This window comes from Camellia sinensis, chromosome 2 (assembly GCF_055761805.1).
Source record: "Camellia sinensis isolate YWXY chromosome 2, ASM5576180v1, whole genome shotgun sequence".
Lineage (NCBI taxonomy): Eukaryota > Viridiplantae > Streptophyta > Magnoliopsida > Ericales > Theaceae > Camellia > Camellia sinensis.
Window position 1 is genome coordinate 68,557,453 of NC_138962.1, and position 9,927 is coordinate 68,567,379.

A 9,927-nucleotide genomic window follows, 5' to 3' on the forward strand; every position below is an offset into this window, starting at 1 on the left:
ACAAACATTTCCTACTTTAACTGATATTGTTAAGATTTCCCCATATTTGAACATCTGTTACCACAGGTAATAAAACATGCTAATGTCATCACCAATAAATCCAAAAATACCAATAATGCCCTCAGGACTGTTGGACAATTATTTACATATTTTTGAAAAAAATGCTATACAAACTAATAAATATTACACATTTTCTTACGCATGCTATACAATAATAAAATTTTAGAATGTTAAAATAATTGTAACATTAGTAAATAAGAAAATTTTATAAATTTTAGGATAAATTATACTAACTACTCTTGAGGTTTGGAGAATGCAATAAGCTTCACAAACTACAATTACATTATATAGCCATAATATTTTATTTCAGATAATACTTAATTTTTTTTCCCAGTAATTCTTTAGTCATATATAGAGAAAAAAAAATATGTTGTCATTTATTTTAGTGTTTACACACTATATGCATTACTTTTTATCAATTAAATCTTACTAAACAGGAGATTTATATAATTATGTCAAATTTAAAAAATTTATGTTTTTTCCCTAATAACAGGAGATTTATGTAATTATGTCAAATTTATAAAATTTATGTTTTTCCCCCTAATTCTTAGTAATAGTGAGTGTAATTTATCTTAAAATATATTCTTATTTATTTATTTATTTATTTTATAATATTACTTCAATCAAAATTTCAATTTACAACACAGTAAACACTAAAAGCATAAATAATTAATTAGCCAAATAATAACAAAAGAAACATAGACCGTCCTACCACCAAATCACATAATAACATGAATTTTAAAATACAAAAAGTAATACACAGGCTTTTGGAGAAGTTTGATTATCACGCTGATAGCGTGTTTGGGATTTATTTATTGTGACTTTTCAATTTTTTATTTTTTAAAGTTAAAAAAGTTAATGTTTTGGGAAAATTATTTGTGAATGAAAAAATTTAAGAGAAATTATAAAAAAATAAAAATAAAATCTGAGTTTGAATCTTGTAATAAAATAAATTATGAGTTTTAAATTTTGTTAATTTAAATCTTAATTTTTTGATTTTTTTTCCAATCTAAACTATGTACCTATTTTCATTAACTATCAAAAAAAAAAGTATATTTTAATTAATAAACACAATTTAGATATACAAAAAATGTCTACAATATTCATTTCTATTGAGTTTAATAACTAAAATATATTTTTTTCAACAATTTTACTAAAGAAAAATAGACAGATGGTTTAGATTGAAAATAAATCAAATATTAAAATTTAAATTAATAAAATTAAAAACTAATAGTTTAGCAGGCTATATAGATTAAAAACAAATCAAATATTAAAATTGAAATTAATAAAATTAAAAACTCATAGTTTGTTAGGCTATAAGACTCCAATCCTTGATTTTTTCTAAAAATTTTTTATAAATATTTTAAAATTTTATGTTACATTTGATTTTTTTTTAATTGATGGCATATAATTTAATGGATTTTTTTAACTAGACCCCAGACTGCCCTTTAACGAGGATAAGAGATGGAGGATATCAGAGCCCTACCTAAAAAATAATTCATAATTTAATTACTGCATGATGTAAATAGAGGGGATAAAGGTATTATCTTCTTTTCGTGCTTCAAAATAAGGATAATAAAGTCATTTATTATATATAAGTAATGTCGTTTGTTCTAATATGACGAATGAATGAAAGAGTCTTGACAATGTCAGTTAAAGTAAAGAAAGGTTTGCGTAATTATTCAAAAGAGGAAGAGGAAACTGTTGTTGTCTTCTTAGATCCCAACGAAAAAAAAAAAAAAAAAAAATCCTGAAACTTAGAGATCATCATCATCATCATCTTTTCACCATGAAAATGGGAATGGGCAAGCTAACAGAGTTGTGTGGGGGTCTAATAGTAAGAAGGGAGTTGGTAATTCTGTTATTAGTGGTTGCAGCAGTAGCAGCAGTAGGGAGTAGTGGTAACATAGTGGAGGATGAATACGTGGAGGAGGGGAAGGGGAAAGTGATAAAGGACAAGGCAGAAGAGAAGGCTGCAGAGACAGGGAGGAAAGCTAAAGAGGCTTCGGAGTCATGGGCTGAGTGGACCAAGGAGAAAATCACCGAAGGCCTTGGTTTTAAAGCTGTAGAGGAAGCCAAGGATGTTACCGATACTGATACTGATACTGATACTGATACTGATACTGCTACTGCTATGCACACCAAAGACGAGATTTCTGGTATCTATCTATCCATTATTCATTTTCATTGTTTTACTAATTGATTACCTACTAACTAATCCATAATTACTATCAATCAAATTCAATGTTGTTTTGTTTCTAACGAAGGCTAATAATCTCTGTGAATGTTTCTGTCGAAATTGGACCTAATAATATGTAAACACAACAACATCATCAGAGTTAAAAAGAGTAGTGATGTACTACCAGCTGTTTTCCCTTAACCTCCTCATGGTATTAAAATGTAGGTACATCCCTGTACCAATTATGATCCATGATCATATAGTGGAGGAGAGCATCTTAAATCCCGCATGCTATTTATTTATTCTCATATTCAAATACAAAAATATTGGACGGGGCAGGGGCAGGACAAAACAGTGCAGACAAATCCGGAGAAATGAAGAATGAGGATGCAACTGAAAAGGCTGCGTATGCCAAGGAAACAGCATTCCAGAAGGCGGAAGAGGCAAAGCATAGGGCCTATGAGACGGTGGAGGAAGCAAAGGAGAAGTCATCTAACAAGATAGGAGGAGAGACAAAGGACAAGGCCTATCAGACTGCCTAAGAGGCTAAGGAGAAAGTATCCCAAAAAGCACAGGAAGCATACCACAAGGCAGAGGAAGCGAAAGAGAGAGCATCCCGAAAGGCAAAGGAGAAAGCAAATGAGGGGTTTGAAACTGCAAAAACCAAAGCGGAAGAAACCCTGGAGTCTGCCAAGGAGACCATAGCTTCCAACAACAAAATTGCCAAGAAGAAATCTAAAGACCTCAAGGATAGCTTTTATCTTGATGGCGGCAAATGAGGAGGAGAAGGAGTAGGACCACCACCTCGAGATGAGGAGCTCTAAGTCCCCGAGTTCGAATCTGAATCTGAGCAGAGGGCTGCCTCCGTCGTCTCCTCCAGTAGTAATCAAGTGTGGTTTCATTCCTGTAATTAATTCTGGCACTGTGGGCGGGCGAGGCAGACAAATTATTGGGTACAGATAGGGTACATGTGGCAGGCCACATGGTACCTTCAACCAATCACAAATACCATAACCTCCCATGTTGTCTCTCTATCATCCAACACATAAATGAAGCCCCCACTCTCTCAACCAATGAGAGAAGAGAAAGGTACCACATGGCACTACCCTATTTGCACTCAAAAATTTCTCGGCAAGCTGAGTCTATGTTTTTCTGTTTCATGCAATGTCGGTGGCATTATATACTTCACTCAGTGTGTGTGGTGTTTGTGTTTGTGTTTATGTTTATGTAGCGTTTGGTTTTCGTTTGTTTATTAGTTTATGGGGGGAGTATATTGTATGTTTTCTTTCTTTCTTCACTTTTTAACTCTCTCTGTTTTTGTTTTTGAACTGTGTTTGAAGGCATTTGGTGAAATTTCATTTAAAACTGAGTGGTATTGGATGCCTAATTATTACTTCACTTTTTAGCAGCTTATTGTTTTTCATTGGAAATTCATTATTAATTGGTTTATCCATGAGCAAATCTACGCAATTTGGCTATTATCAGGAAATGTAAAGTAAAAAAGTGTCTTACTGTTAACTTTTGGGTTAATGTGGAGGAGTTGCCTGCTCACTAGAGGAGTTACCCCTAACAAACACACAAAAGAAAGAAACAAAGACAACCAAGATTTTGGGGAGGCAGTTACAGAGATCCAATTTAAACACAATTTCACTGTCTCATATGGATTAGATGCTTTACCTTAATTGTATCCAGAAGATGAATTGTTTTGGCTTTTTCTTCTTGTTTTTAGGAAGATAATCTTATTTGAATGTTGTCTAGAAATAAAAATCCTTATCTAATGCATAGTTATCTAACCAGATCCCATCCTATCAGAAACATAGAATGCATAATTCAGGAAATATAGAACGAAAAGTGAATATGTAACAAAAATGCAAGGAGGATCAAGAAGATAGTGATTTCCAAGTTTTCAGTAAGATCCAAGAATGTCTCTCTGTAGTGAATTTCCATTATGTTGTGAGAGTTTATTCTGATCTTAATGAAAGAAGAAACGTTAACACCTTAAAATTAAGTAATTCACATTACCCCTAAATAAATATTTAACTTATAGAGACAAACTAGTAACAAATGACATTAAATTGAAAGCCTAGGACTTAATTCTTTTAGATATAAGTAACTTTATTAGAAGAGGTGCCAAAATGGGGATACTAATCCTGTATGCATGAAGTACATCAAGACTATACCACTATATCTCTGCAGAAATATATGATTCCCCCCAAAACAATCAAGACCAAAAGGAAAGAACTCTAAGCCAAAATAAAGGAACACGAGAAGGATTCCCTTCAAGCATAGGATAGAGCTCTCCTCATTGTGAAACATTACTGTTATTTCTCTCATTCCATAAACAAGAAAAAACACATATATGCCTCTCGAACATCCATATATCTCCATGAAGCAAACATGTCCTTAACTGTATGGGACATCACCCACTCAACACCAAAAAAAGGGTGGTTTGTAGCCTCCCCCACCTACTTGCACGCGTAACACTATTCTGCTAAAACTTCCCTCAACTATGGGTTATCCAGAGTTAAGTGGACCCCCTAGCTACCATCAAAGAAAAATTTGTCTTATGTTTGGATCTTGGATTCGTTGAGGGAAAAGAAAAAGGGTAGGGATTTGTGAAAAACATTAGCGTGTATTTCATTTACTTTCTACTCCACAAATCTCTCCCCAAATCCAAGATCCAAAACAAGCTTGCTTGGAGCTTTAGAATGGCATGTTCCTTTTCAAGGAAAATATGAACCCCACATCTTCCAAAAAGAAATGTAGAACGAACTCACCAAGAACACGTCAAAGGTCTTCAAGCCATGATATCCTTGGAATCTCCTTAGAAGGGCCCCAACAAATTCCATGCCCAAGTCATTAAATGTCCTATCAAATTGGGTGTCCATAAAACTCCTATAGTAGAAATACAGAAAATCTTCCACAACTTCTTTCTTATCCATTGTAATCTAACGCGAATCAGGAATAAACTCCATCAAAGGACAATGACCATACAAAATATCGAGGCAGAAGCGTACCCTGCTATCATAACATAAACATTTTATTTATTTATTTATTTAAATTTTTCTGGGGAATGGGGAAATTATTTTAAGATGTAAATTTGGGTTTGTTTGGAATGTTGTACGCCAAAATTTTGTTTTGAATTTGGGAAAGGGTGTGTTCAAATATCTCTCTTGAAGGAAGAAAGTGGAGGAGGAATGTTTCTTCAAACTTTTTCTCTGTGAACAGTAGTTTTACTGTGGATGTATATTATGGCTTACATTCTTAATATGTTGTTGGTACAGGTTTTCAAAGGCAGAAAGATGCCTGGGCGCATGGGTGGCAAGCAACGGATAGTTAAGGATGTTTGGGTTTACAAAATAGACCCAGCAAGGAACTTGATGTGGGTGAGAGGCCAAGTATGGTTTTTCTAACCTTTTAATCTTTCTGATGTGAATGCTTAAAGTCTGAGTTAAAAGGCAAGGGTTTGTGTTCTGCCTATGTGAACTATTGATATGCTGGCAGTCTAACAAAATCCTGACACTACTGATATCCTACTCCTTCACCCTTTATTTATCTTTTATTTTTCTTGGGATCCAATATTAATGTTCTACACAATGGAGGGATGCCCTCCCCATGACCATAAAACTGCCAATGCTGATGACGGTGAGATTTGATCATAGGTCTTCGGCACAAAATGCCAAAAGATACGAGCTCACCTTCATACCCCTCTTTTTTAAAGATCCCCATGATGAATGTTTGAATAACCATCAATGGTACTCTACTAAGAAATAAGTTGATAGTTGACAAAAATATCATGAGACAGATGCATAGGAAAACTCAATCAATGGAAGTCTTTGCATGCCAGGAATTCCATTGTGAACAATACAGCCAAGTTAATACCAGAAACAAAAAACTTGTGATTAATTTCCAATGCCTAGTACTTTTTATTTTTTTGTTGCTAATTTATTTTAAGTCTTTGTGTATCCTTACAGAGACGCTATTCTTTCATAGGTTCCAAGAGCTGAAGGAAACTTTGTGTTTATAAAAGATGATGTTTACAAAAAATTAGATATTTCGATGCTTCCATTTCCTACATATTTTGCCCCAAAAGATGAGAACATAGAAGAGTTGGAACCTCTGGTTGCTGATCTCGAGGAAGTAGATCTGTTTATGGCAACAGATTAATTAGAGCTGGGTTTGGGAATTCCCCAAAAAGTGAGTTTCCTTTGTTGTTAGGTTAACCCTTGGCGTTTTATATTTTTCTTCCTTTTTGGTGAATACAGAATGAATGGTGAGTTCATGATTAGTTAACCCGATGAGTCTGTTTTTTAGGTTTTTATGTTATATTAGCAATTTACTGCAGATGCAGGGAATGTCATTCTATCATTGAGATGTGTTTATTTGGCTTCCGAGTTTGAAATGGGCGAAACATGTTTTTGTAATGGAGTTCTAGTTTCAATTAAATGCAAAAAACTTAGAATTGTGATGGGTTTATTGACCACAGTTGTAGAACTTTTTATTCAAGGTTTTCTGTTGTTATATCTTTGTAGATGAAGGGTTCTGAGTGTATTAAGGGAAAAGGGGGAGTCGTCTTAATTTCGATTATCCTTTTTAAGGATTAGCATCCAAGGACCAGGCTAGTGTTTTCATTGCGACAAATTTTTTTTGATCATCCTGGTGAAGAACTTAGAACTCATTTCATCGAATACATGATTGTACTATATGTATATGTGTGCTCGTGTGGTGTCTATCTGCTTTGTAATTATACAAAGATAAGAATCAATGAATTGGAGAGAAATCAAATTTTATATGCACTGTAGCATTTATGTAGAGTGCATTTGATGCATTCTCTGTTCTCTTTATTTTCTTTCGAGTACCCACACCTGGTAAGTATCCGGTACTCATACGGCGCCATTTTTGGAGTACCTGTGCTTCATAGCTGAGGAGCTTACATTTTTTAACATTTTATAATTTTGCGGCAAAGTTGGGCTAATATTTTCTATAGTGCCTGTTAACTTTCTATGCATGGAAGTGAGATGTATGGGAGGGAACTAGTGAATCTGCGGAAGGAGAATCGCTGGGAGTTCCTTAATACACTATTTTCCGTTTCAGAAGTAGTGGCTTATACGCAGGTAGTTTACTTATTTGTTCAAGTAACTATGTAAACATCTACACTTAGTATATTATTCTTGTCATGTAGACTTCATTAGTTGTGATACCTGTTGATGTTTATGGCTATGAGCTGTAGTTACGCATTAGGATGGCTTTCTTTTCTTTTTCTTTTTTCTTTTTTGAACTAAGCTACCTGACTATTTTTTCTCTCCCTCTCTCTCCAGGCGAGTGTGTGTATGCCTGTGTCATTAGGAACACCTGAAATGCTAACTATTCATATGTTAGCACTTGTTTGACATCTATTTATGCGGTACAACAAATATTTAAACAAGTCTTTACTTTTGCATTGTCTGTGTCTTTCATTGTTGAACAGATTCTAGGAGGTTTTTAATTTGAGTCCTTGGTAAAAAAGCATATGCTTTATCAGTTAAGTGATTAGCCTTGTACTATTGCCATATGGTTTCACCTTTATAGGTTACAATATTACTTTGTTCCACTCAAATAAGAAAAGCTATGTATTTTTTTCATACAGGTTCTGTTGAGCATTCTGCTAATACTGAAATGCTACATAAATAATGTAGATATTATGACCAGATTAGTTTTCTTGCCCCTTATGTGTGTTGATATCTAATTTTAAAATTTTCCTTAATTTCCCTATCCAATTGTACGCAGTGGACAATAAGTTTCATTTACTAATATGAAACCTTAGTTTTTTTGATTCAGATGGTTGACAGATTGGATGAAGGAGCTATAGCACCGGATCTCGGTCCAATTGATTATAAAGGGCTTTACAAGGCAATACATGTTAATAAATTCTATTTGGAATGGTGATATTAGGCACATATCATTTATTAATAACTCTTGCTACTGGTTTCAGGTGGTTGGAAAGGCCCTCTTCGGAGCACATGTAGAAGGTCAGCTTAGGGTAGCTGTTTTTTAATGGATGCTTAAACTTTTAATGAGGTGTTTTACAAGTACCAACTAATTAGTGGTGTTTCTACAGAATGAGATAATCTCCAAGCCTGAACTGTTTGTAGACCCTGATCTAGAGCTATCTTTGGCACTTTTGGATCAAAAGGAGGTATATTCCTTATTATTTGTCCTTAGTTCACAACATGTCAAATCTTTGAGTTGCTTTTCTTAGATCTCCAAGATTTAGATTGTTTTTTGTTTTTGTTTCAATTCTGTTTTGATTTATTTGGTAAAGGAAAATAGATTCAATTCTTATAATTTATTCCATTATATTTTCATTCATGTTTATATCCTAATAATGCCCTTCTTGAGTTCAAAATGAGACTTAAACAGGTACCAAACCAGTGCACCAGAGCAGCAGAGCACACCCGGCCAACATAGAGCTCACCCAACCATAATTAACTTCACCTGGCAACAATTCAATTTCACCCGGCTACAAAAGGTGTTGGCCAGCTACAAAAGGTGCCGGCCAGTTACAAAATGTGTCACCTAGTTACAAAAGGTGCCGGTAGCCAGATGATCGACTGGACAACCGGCCACGGAAAAACTTAGCATTTTTCTTCTGCAGGCTTGGGACATCCAGGGGTACAACCTGGCAAGGCATTTTGGCCCAGATTCGTTCCAGAACAGTTCTGTTCTCACCGGTTGTCAGACCAACAGTATGCTCTTTGACGACTGGGACCTCATGGGACATCTGGGCAAATGTTCGAAAGGACATTCGGATGAACGACCCATAGACAAAGAACTTCATTTGGGACATCCTGGTGGACGTCCACTGTGTAGAGAATTCAATATATCAAAAATATGTTGAGAGCATAAAAGAAATAGTTTTACATCAGACACCATTATTCAACGGGCAAAACTCACGTGGGCAACTAAGATTCTCTAAGGATTCAATTGTTTATCATCCTCAGCCATCACCCTCCCATCTCTTCAATGGGAAGAAGAGAATGGGTATTGTCAGAGCATAACAGAACAACATCTCTGTTATATACAAAGCTCTACATAAGCAGCAGACAACACACTAATACAGAGCAACAGATACAACGTGCTATACACATTTTTTTCATCCTTCATCACGCTCATCTTTCTCTGAAGTGTTCTTGAACAGAGACCTTATTTTCCTTCAGAAAATACAGAGCTTTAGCTTTAAGCTTATCTTACATGTTGAGGTTTACTGATATATTCACAGAGTTTCGAATTGTATATCTATCTTTAAAAGGTTACTCTTGTAACTTTCTTTGAAAGAAAAACACATTCATTTCAATCTTGTAAGAATGTAGTACACTCAGTGTTCTTGACTCTTTGAGTATGATTGAGAATCAACTAAAGGGGGCAAGGTTTTGGGCTTGGAAAGTCTGTATAAAATCTGTAGAGGGTTGCTCCATTTGTGAAGAGATTGCTAGCACTCCTATGAATCTAGAAGATAGTGAAAAATCTCAAGTGAAGCATAAGAAGTGGATGTAGGATTGGTTGAAACCGAACCACTATAAATCTGTTTGTCTCCTCTTCTCTTTTCTCCTTTATTTCCTTACTAATATAGCAATCTGATATACTCATTATGTTCATTTTGTTATTGCTATACCTGCCATACTATTTGCTATTATTGTGCTAAATATCTA

The 9,927-nt window shown here is 34.6% G+C and overlaps 1 pseudogene across 1 annotated transcript; it reads left to right on the top strand.

Moving 5' to 3' along the window:
- The first annotated feature begins 1,751 nt into the window (after positions 1 to 1,751).
- Positions 1,752 to 9,655, top strand: LOC114307549 (uncharacterized; annotated as a pseudogene). Its single transcript, XR_014361061.1, has 6 exons — positions 1,752 to 2,219; positions 2,579 to 3,328; positions 5,524 to 7,353; positions 7,866 to 8,128; positions 8,211 to 8,247; positions 8,337 to 9,655. The product of XR_014361061.1 is annotated as an uncharacterized LOC114307549 (transcript).
- The last annotated feature ends 272 nt before the right edge of the window (positions 9,656 to 9,927 follow it).